The sequence below is a fragment of the Terrapene carolina genome, unplaced genomic scaffold (assembly GCF_002925995.2).
Source record: "Terrapene carolina triunguis isolate 2854851 unplaced genomic scaffold, T_m_triunguis-2.0 Scaffold58, whole genome shotgun sequence".
Classification (NCBI taxonomy): Eukaryota; Metazoa; Chordata; order Testudines; family Emydidae; genus Terrapene; species Terrapene triunguis.
In genome coordinates, this window is record NW_020664409.1 from 16357063 (window position 1) to 16368387 (window position 11325).

The window sequence follows — 11325 nt, forward strand, 5'->3', positions numbered from 1 at the left end:
AGATTAGTCATTTAGTTTGAACACTCTGGTTCAGAGAAAATAAGAACTAATCATTACCACCTCTTCAGCTTTCACCCAAATTCAAACGGCATCCAAATCAAATCCTTTTGAAGGTTTGAAATAGTTTGATTTCGCTATCATTATTATTAATATTTATTTATTAGGCACCCCTGCACTTTCAGATCCCAGCCTGACTCGAGGCAGGAACCAGAAATCTCACGAGATCCTTTTTTTCACAAGTATGGCAGCCCAGAAGGTATGGATAGTGAAGATAAGTATCTGACCTTGGGGATGATTATCTGAATTCAACTTGCAAACCCTTTTTAGTTCACTGTGGTTTGCCTGCCCGCCTCCCCACCCCAAATATATGTAGACTCTGCAAATTAGTGATCAGAAACATGGAAGTTGTGAAACAATCATATATTTTCCTTGTAAGAATGCAAAAAAAAAAAAAAAGCACATAATAGCAGCAATTCCTTACACAGTCTCATAACATAAAAACATCTTACATGATTTTTTTTCACATATTGTGAATGGAATTTGATCCTGCACTGAGACCTTGTGTGGCCCCTTCTTTAAACCAAAAGAGAATTTTACTAGCTGAATTTTGAACCCATGAAAATATGGTCTAATAATGGAAATGCTGACAGACTTTTAAGTATAGCAACATGAATGGCACCAACAATAATAAATATGAGGAGTGATTCCCAAACCGAAGACTGGCAAATAGTTACCCAGCTGCTACAGAAATAGCAAGATAGATTTTTTTTTTAAAGAAAAGAAATTAAATGAAATGGATATTAGCTGGAAACATCTGTGTTCACCACAGAGCAAAATGCATATTCAGCAGCCAGTTTATTGGCTCTTTAGAGGATGTGAATGGTGCATTGTAAATAATGACACGCCTGCAATAAATTCCCAGTAAAAAAGAGAGGGGGCCTGCGCTTGTTCCTCCCACAATTCACATTTCTGGGTCCCTGCTGTGAGTGATGATTCACAGCAGTCACAAATTCCTGTTTTCAAAATGCTATTGTATACTCCAGGGCTTTCATTAAGTTTTACACTAGCAGGGGAAATTTAAAACTTGTGTGTGTGTGTGAGAGAGAGAGAGAGCGGCTCTGTGGTGACATTCATTTAACACTCACTGTACTGCACTGATAGATGTGATAGGACGGTGCATTTCAGAAATCAGTCTGGGTTGCTTTCTTTAAATGTAAAGAACAGCATGTAAAACCCTGACAGTGCATAAGAAAAATTCAAAAATCGCCAGAATTGTGTCTTGACAGCTTTTGTATGTTGGAGGTGTATAAGATGTTGCGTGAATGTATTGAGCTTCAGCATTTAATTTGTGCTCCTAAGGAATAGGCAGCAATCTTAATTTCCTTCTTGATGCAAGTATATCAGGTTCTGTGGCTGTTATGTATAAAAGATGTACTGCTCCCTGCTTCCAGTGTGAGGATTGAGCTAGCTGCAAAGAAAGATCTCACTGTGGAGAAAATACCTTTTCCTGTCAAGATGGATATCAAAATGTTCAGGCGAATCTGCTTGACCAGGGAATTCCTAGAACATCATTCTGGTATATGCTGTTCCAGTGTAATCCCTGCACTGGGCCTTTCACCTCCAGGACATGGTTTTATATTCAGTCTACATCATTTCAGTCAAACAGTTGTTCTTCAGCTGCAGAGCACACTAAGGAGATGAGTTTTTGGCAAACTCACAATGTTCTTGGTGCCCAGAGTTACACACATTGTACACTGTCTGTTGGCTATCTCCATTCACACTTAAGGAGGCTCTGTAAGATTTTTACAAAGAGAAAAAATAGCCCAGCTGCTAACATGTTACACAAGTTTGTACTCACACTAGCATATTTGCCAAGTCTCATTCATCTGAAGAGGGACTCCCTCATTTTAGACTAAATGTAAGGCAGTTTTCAAAGCATCTGGGTCAAATTCTGTTCTCTCTTCACACCACTGCAGTTTACCTGATTTCAGTGCAGTTGCTTAAAAGAAGGCCGAATTTGACTCTTTCTCTCTTACTGATGAAGTATTTTGCACGGTGTGTGTTTCAGTGAGACATTTAAAATCTGAATCGTAATTTTTAGTCAAACCTACCAAATTCAAGTTGCCACAGTCTGAGAGCTCTGCATTTGACCTAGCACAGCAGACACAGCAGTCTAGATTAGAAACCGTTTGTATTCACACTAAGAGAGTTTGAAAAGGTTCCAGTTAATCCAGTTTATTTCACATTAATTTTAACGGTGCTGTGCACTTTGGGCCTTTTTCCATTTCGAATGGTTCCTTGGTCTAAAGGTTGGGAACAGCCTCATTATTTTTATATGGCAAAGATTTGGAAACATTTTCTTTTTTCTTATGTGGATCCCTCATTTCCACCAGGTTGGGGGTTAAGAGTCAATATAACCATTAATTATTTCACTTTATTAAAAAAAAAGCTGGGGTGGGAAGATTCCTGAAATACTAATTAATCAAATAATTAGACGTCATGCAGTTGTCATGTGAAGGGGCTGGAGTAGAGAAAAGTAATTCCCCTTGCCAAGGGGCAGGCTGCAATTCTTCAGTGCAGCCCCTCCATAATGCTTCTGCTGCTAAAATGCTTCCTCTTCCTCTGTGCAGGGTCCTACCAACTAGAGCTGCCTCGTCCATTATCTCACCCGCATGTCAACATATTTGAAGCAAGCATAGAGACCATCTCTTCTGTGCATAAGGAGGTGAGAGGCTCACCTGTCCATGACCAGTCTTCCTCACTGTGGTGTTTGTAGGTATATAATCGTTATTTTATTTTCTATGTGTTAGATCTTGTTATTTCTAGGAAGCTACTGTTTGCAGGGCAGCTGCCATTTTGTGGAGCAGAACTGATGCAGAAGAGGCATACACAGCACAGTCTCACAGGAGACTTTATTTTTGTTCCTTTCTTTAATTTAATTAATAATTTAATTAATTTTAATACTTTTTAATTAATGGAGATATCCCATCTCCTAGAACTGGAAGGGACCTTGAAAGGTCATCAAGTCCAGCCCCCTGCCTTCACTAGCAGGACCAAGTACTGATTTTGCCCCAGATCCCTAAGTGGCCCCCTCAAGGATTGAACTCACAACCCTGGGTTTAGCAGGCCAATGCTCAAACCACTGAGTTATCCCTCCCCCCCTTTCTTCCTTTGTAGTTATCCTAATCTTAAAAACAAAACCACAGAGGCTGGTAATATATTGTCAATCAATGTATGCAAAACATAATACCCCCATGCAACAGTACTGTGGGAGATCCACAGTAAAGTGGGCCTTCTGCTAATAGGTGATTTTCACCCATGGAGAATATTTCATTGATCTTATCACCTCAGTTTGTACTCAGCTTACTTTAGCTTTGTAGTGGATCTAGGTTTTTAATAAGGATGCTGTCACAGGACAAAAATGGGGCTAGGGACAAGAAAGTAAGTGCAGCAATAAGGAAAGGCACATCCTGCACATTTTCAGATGCATCACAATTACAGTCAGTGCCCAAAGCATTTTTTGATTGTTTGGTTTGCAGCTGGATAATCTGGGTGCCCAAAGTGTGTTAGGGATATTCAGCTGATGTCCTCTACTGTCACCAGAGAATGCACTCGGTATGCCAACTGATAAATAGCTACTTTTTATATTCCAAAATAATATTCAATCCTGATCATGTCTGAATAAAGAAAACCCAAAACAGGACCTCTGAGTTAGGACAAAGGAAATTGGGTGTGGTTCTTTACATACCTTAGCTTTACATGGATAGAAACACTTTTTTCTGCATTGAGCAGTTTACTAAAAAACAAAATGATCTCTTTTTTATAGTTCAGTCTTTGTATGTGGTATTGTTTTTCACTTCTAAATCCCAGTGTGATATGGTATAGTATGGTATGGTATTGTATGGTATCATACATTATGGTGTGGTGCAGTGCAGTATGGTGGATATGATGCACCTTTCTCCCTGTGTGATTCCATGATAATTAAGGTCAGCTGAGGTGCTCAAATTAACAGGTCCATATGGTTAGTAGCAAAGGTAGAGTGCAGAGTAGACTCTGCACCATTGTCCTCCCAATGGCCTGTCAAAGCCCAAGTCCTTGGACTTTCAGCACATGCTCCAAAGTCTGAAAACGGACTTTGAGAAAGGGGGAGTTAAAGAAGGGGGAAAGGGGGTCACTGGTAATTCAGATGAGACAACTGGATTTGGGCAAGGAAGTATTCCTGGTTTATTTTGTAAATATTTTCATTGGGCTTGCATTTAGGGGAAATGCAGAGGAACACAAATAAATAAATAAATAAATAAATGTTAGTGTCTTAAAAGACTATGCAGTATATTCACTATTTATATTCAATTGTTAAGACTAGCCATTTTGTAGTGTTAAAAAGTCATGGCATTTTTAAACAAACTGCTCATTGCAACATGGCCAATTACCAGTACTTTTTTTTAAATATATATATAATTAGGATTGTATTGCATGTACTAAAAATCCCACATTCTCTATAAATGATAGGAGTCTTTTTCCCTCCTAAAGGCACCTTTGGGCCCAATTACTTTAACATGAGGGTGGGAGTCATACTCTTTAGTGACTTCCATTACCCTATTTGCAAACCTCATTTCAGCAGTAAATCTCACAGGGCACATTGCTGTTTCTGGGGTGCACTTTTTAGAATTGAGATTGAAAAGGCCTTTTAAAATCAGTTCCTTGGGGCTTCAAGCACAAAATAAACCACTTACATATGCATTGCAGTGTGGGAAAACCAAATAAATGATATCACAATTATTTATACGTGTTCAAGACTTTGTATATGTTCTAATTCCAACATATTTTATGTAACTTAACTCACCTCCTTTGATTCCACCCAAAGAAAAGAAAGCAGAAAATCAGTCATGAAAGCCCAAAGCATTGCACAGAAAACTGCTTTCAACTCCCAGGAGAGACTGAAATATATTCCCAAATAGAGAAGTTAGAAACTTTTCCCAAAATTGCAGGCATGTGAATTATTCGTGCTAGAGAGAGAGAGAGCAAGGCAAGAACAGTAGCTGCAGTTTCTCTTCACAAACCTATTCTTTCCTTCTCCGCTTATCAACATGTAAACTTTGTTTTCCCAGGAGTAATGATTGTACAACCACCGGGGACAATAGTAAACGTCAGATAAGAGACTCATTACACATCAAAACAGCCCTGCCTGACAATACTGGAACAAAACTCAGGAAGAGAGAACTGAATTTTAGATGTTTATGTTTTGTTTAAAGGTGGCCACTAACTGGTGGTGTTTTGAAGTCCTACATTTTCTGCACTCTTTTTTAAAATAGAACTGGAGATAGGCTTGACCTGGAACTCTGAATCCAATCCACCTGCATTCCCCAAACTTTGGAGAAATTCAGATCCAGATCTAGGTCAAAATCCAAACGTTCTGACTATGGCTTATCTCTGACTACAATAGTATCCCACGACATGTTGCAAAGGGAGAGATCTGGCAACATATGTATACAGTTTTCAAATATTAGTGTGACACACATCACAGTGGCAATGACCAGCATGAAATGGACCCCTGTTATGAAATTCTGTGATTTTGCCAAGATTTCATGATGGATATTGTCTGCTGAATACTCAAACTCCTCAAGTCTTTAATTCCTAACTACATCTCCTGATTGTGAATATTTGTGTTAGAATATATTGTGTGTTACATAATTTCAGGATGATTGCCAAATTTCTTTTCAGCATCATTACAACAGATTATGTGATATCTAATGATGGGCCACAAAAGTCCAGTATGAATCCAGGCTTTAAATTCCCCCTCTCTCCTCAAATTTTAAGGGTGTTCACACCAAGGTAACCATTACTACTAAGTAGTTACTGCAAATTAAAATATTGTTATGGACACTGCCAGAGTCTGATTCTCAGCTGGCTCTTTTGGTTGTCTTGGCTGTGCACTTACTCATGAAAGAGCACAGCTGAGACCCAATCACCAAAATGAAATATCCTTTCACCCACTCAGTGGAGTTTGACTAAGGCTGAACTGGGACTATTTGGTAGAATGGGCAGAGAAATCATCAGTGAGGAAGATATGATAAAAGCCTTTTCCCCTTTATTTTTATCTTACTCTTCTTTCTCCCTGAGCTGTTCTCACATTTTGCAGCTCCATTGTGGACGTGCAACTGATTGCATTTTTGAAGGCGACTGTGCAGTCACATTGTCTATACAAGTCAATTGCACTTCAATTCTGTTGGCTCAGGCCTGCAAAAGTGGCCACACAAACTTTGGCAAACAGCACTGAAAATCTGCCCTTAAATAATTACCAAATTGTTTTGACGGGTTTGTCACCATCTTTATTTGGGGTTGTTTGCTAAGTGTGGGAAAAACCCTAAGGACGACCCTTAGCATAGGTTCCAGTTCAGTACTGGAGAACCCCAGACTTTTGCCAGTACAGTATGGATAAACTGCAATAAAAATGCATCATGCTTGATCATAGCTGTTAAATAAATAAATATTTTTTAAAGAAACATGTTTTTAGCACACTAGCGAAGGAAAGTACTAAACTATGAAAGTGTATCTTTACCCACTCACCTCCCAATAACTGGCTGCCCTTTCAGTAACATTTTGTGATCCAATAGTCATTTTTAATTCACCCTGTGATATTAGTTTTTATTATGGAAACTGATCATTCTTGAGTGGCTGAATTCTCTCGGCCTCAGATCCTGTATTTCATATGGTACCCAAGATGTAGTAACGCACACACTGTGATAATTTGGACAGTTTGGACAACATTTTCAAAGTTGACTTGAGCGGCTGTGAATAGACATTTGCATGCCCATCTAGGAGCTTAAGTGGAAGTTGTGCACCCAGAGGATTTTCAAATCTGGGGTTTGGTCACACCCATGTTGTATGGGAGCTCAGTGAACTGAGCACTTACAGGGAGTGTGGTGATCAGTGGGATGGGAGCCCAAACAACATAGTTACAAGGCCTAGCTCCAAGGATGCCCCAAGAGCTCAAAAGTTTGTCAAGTGAGAGGCATGATTAAGGCTGCTGGATAAGGTATTCAAGCAGCTGCAGTGTCCCCTTTTGGCTGCTCTGAACACAGCACACAGAATAAGGTCTCGTGAACATGTAAGTGACATTGAGACCAAGACAGGGATGGAGACAGAGAGACAGATAGAATTTCCTGAGTGCTTTTAGGATCAACATAGCAAAGAAGGAGGAGAGTCAGGATTGTCAGAGGGCCTTAGAGAGGCAAGGAAGAGGAGTGGAAAGAGGTGGGCCACATATATAGGGGTTTCTGGAAACAGCTGGGATTAGGGGACTAGAGGACAGCACCAGGGAGAGACTGCAATACAGCATCATTCCTTTTGTAAATTAAAACTACTTTTACTTCTTTTTTACCCATTTTTCTTGTATTTATTTTTAACTTACGTGTTTTAATAAGAGATGAGAACATGATTAGGAAATGTTGGATGTTGTGGTAATACAGTAAATATTGGCTTATTGGGCTGTTCTACCAACAATGCATATGTGACATCATATCAAAATGATTATAATCATATAGTTACATTATGCTATACATGCCAAATGCTGGCAAATTTAACAGACATGTACAAATTATATACAGGTATCAGGTCATCCAGTAGTGAAATGCAGCAGAAAGTGAAGGCATTTGACTGGTGCACTGGAGTCAACAGCCCTGAGCATGCAAAAATTGCCACTGAATTTTTTTAATATACAGAGGGTAATCCTTAGACAGTAAATGGTGTATGAAAGCAGTCTGAAGACTGAGCTTTCAGGGCTCTTGGACATCAGATACACAAGTGATCTAAAACTAGGAAAAGTGGACTGACAACTTATGCATGACCTATAGTATCTGATGCTCAGGAAAGAGAGGTATAGCGAAATATTGGGTTAAGTGGACAGAATAAAGCTATACAAACAATCATCATCACCACCAGACAAATGTTAAATTCATAAGCTAATGTGGACTCACTACAATGTACTGTATCCTTACATTGTTAATTGCCAATGCCTAGATTGGTGTAGCTGCTTATATGTAGAACTCACTTTAAGGAACTCAAGCAGTCTGTGCAGGTCTTCTAATTTAATTAGGATAGCTTACCCCCTATTGGTCATTGCCCATCAGAGGCTGCTGACGCCAGCTACAAGAGAACTCGGAGAGCACCAGTTAATGTCTGCTCAACACAACAGCTGCCTGGTTCCTTACTCACAAGGTGCTGTGTTGTGTTCTTAGAATACAACCTGATCCTGCTTCAGCTGAGCCTGAGTCCGTTGTGAGTGTTATCTTGCTCCATGACTGTTTGAGCAGATCATCGACTAACCTACGACACTGCTTCATTCTCTTCAGGGAATGGAAAACACTAACATACCTGTGGCTGATATGCTGAACCTGATATAAAGCTTCCAGAATCAAGTGGTACAACTACAAGTATAGAATACTGCTCTCCAGGCACAAGCCTGTCAACAGTACCCCCGCCCCCAACCAGTGCCCTATACCTTCATTGCTGTATAATTTTGATGGTGCAAAGGGCAATTTTGTGGTTTCCTGAATTGACATTGTCTACTTTTTCTGCTCCAGCTGCTTATGTGCTGTATGGCGCAGGCCAAGGTGGGGCTTATAATTAGCATACTGATTAGAGAAGCTCTGGATTGGGCACTGCTGCTACTCAAGCAGTCCATTTCCGTCTTGAATAACTGATGATTTCATCAGTGCCTTCTCAACTATTTTCAAATACCTGCACCACACTCGCACAGTCAAAGCCTCCTTTCAGTCCCTAGAACAGGTTGCCGGCCTGTTTCAGCCTATGCTGCCCACTTGCAATGCCTTATCACCAATACTGAATGTAATGAAGAAGCTCGGGTTCACCGCTTCCATCAAGGACTAAATGACAATACTAAAGATGAGTTGGCCCGTGTGGAACTCCCAGTCATCCTAAATTCTTTTGTCAGTTTGCACATCTGGATTGATGTCCACTTGTTTGAAGGATATCAGGAGAGGAAGAGATCACCCCAGCAAACTTGTTCCCATGAGGTGCCGTTTCCACTGGCCTCGTGAGCTAATCCCATGACTGAACTCATATAGCTTGACACAGCTCAGACTTGTCTCACTTGTTCCTTGAAATTCAAACCTAGGACAAGCATGGGAAACTCCAGTGTCCAGTCCTATTAGAGGGACCAAGACTGGACTCAGTGACTAACCCTAATTCCAACATCTAGCATCCCTTTAGTAATACCAGGCACTCTCCCTATCTTGAGATAACACCATCCATAACTTCAAGTTTAATGTAGTCTTTACTACCCCGCCATGCCCAATGCTAGCCATATGCAACATGCACTTATTGATACTGGTGCTTTCAGTCAATTCATGGACATAAAGTTTTCTAAGACCCTTCATTCAATGTAAACCCAATGTAAATCCTGATTATGTGGAGGCCATTGACATCACTATTCTTTCTTAGGGCCCAGTTTCTCACAAAATGCCCACTCTTGAAGACATAATTCATGATCACCTTGAAATTCTCCAATTCAACTGAGTCAAATCACTGCATTTTCTGATTATCCTCGGTATCACTTGGCGCACACTGCATATTTTGTGGGGGCACAAATGGTGCATTTCAATTCAAGTTACTGTTGACAGTCATGCCTCCTACCTTGGGACTGAGTACAGAAACCCTGGAAGGTGATGCAGGTAGGTCTATTGTGCATTGTTCCCAGTGTGTATTAGTCAATACCCATCTGGGGCTTCAAACGCCTCCAATGTCCATGATTGTGTTAACAACTAAGGTACTCCCAACCAAAGCCAGTCTAGATTATGTCACTGTAATAGGGAAGCCCAAAGATCCATCTCCAGTGGTCCCAGCAAAATACCAAGATCTAGCTGACTTATTCAATAAAAAGAATGTGGACACTCTACCCCTTCATTGGCTTTACAGTTGCCCCATTGATCTCCATCCAGGAGCCAAGATCCCATTTGGGTGAAATATTTACCCTATCAGAACCAGAACTCAAGGTTCTTCAGGAATACCTCCAAAAAATTTTGCAAAAAAATTCATTTATCCATCGACCTCTCTGGCTGGTGCCCCAATATTATTGATCAGGACGGGTGTTTACCAAGCCTGACCTTCATGGCATTTATAATTTGGTTCAGATTTGCAAGAGGGATTAATGGAAATGGCATTCTGAAATTGGGATGGCCATTTTGAGTATCTAGTGAAGCCTTTAGGTCCTTCAAATGTCTTGGCCGCTTTTCAGCATTTCATTAATGACATTTTTAGGGATTTTTAGCTCAATGTGTGGTGGTCTACCTGGACAAGAGTCTTAACTGCTTTGAAAACTAATCCTCCATGACCAACACATTCACCTAGTACTGGGATGTCTCTGTGAGCATGGGTTGTACACAAAACTAGAAAAATGTGAATTTGACCAGTCATCCATGCAATGTATTGGTTATATTGTTTCCCCCAGTGGCATAAGCATGGATCCTACAAAAGTATCCAGTATTCTGGATTTACTATGCTGGACTTGATCTCGAACAAAGACCCTTCATAAAACCCCTTGGGGACCTCATGCGTCTATCAACCCCATCCCAATCCTGGTCATCCATTTTCATGCGTTATGCTTATAAGAAGCACACGGAATCTTTTTAAAGGGGATAAGGCAATACGCCGCATTTATTGAGAGTACAATTTAAGCATTAAAATCAGCATACTTCCATTCTCACACACACACACACACCAAAAGGTTATGCAGCAGGATTTTATAGTTACCAGTCCTTAGTGTTGCTCAGTCAGTTCCAGTGGCCAGCTGAAACTGCACATGAGGGTGGGGAGCTGGGCCTCTGTCGAATGTGTTCAAAGCTTCGATGTTGATGCAGAACAAACCCAAAGTCCCATGGCAATACACCCTTCTTTTATGATGATAAATTCCCACACAAGTTTATGGACCTTGCTGTGTCACACAGCTGTCAATCACGAGGTATTCAAGGTTGCTCTTAATTAGCATTATTTTGAGTTGTTACCAGGAGGATCTGCAGCTGTTTCTTATCTCGTCCCTTTGGCTCAACTCCTTATTTCGTCCTTGGGGTATATGCCTTTGCATTAGGGTTGTCAATCTGCCATCCAGGTGATTGATAATAAAGTTGGTGCCTCTTGACTCCTCCACTCCCTTCTTGACCATCTGGTCCAGTTGTCCTTTCTCAGTTAATTACCATACATTCTTCACTCACACCAAACAGTAAATAAGGCAATTACAGCCATAAAACTTCTATTCTTCTAAGAACAAATGTTAACACAATCAGCAAAAAATAAACTCAGAACAATTTC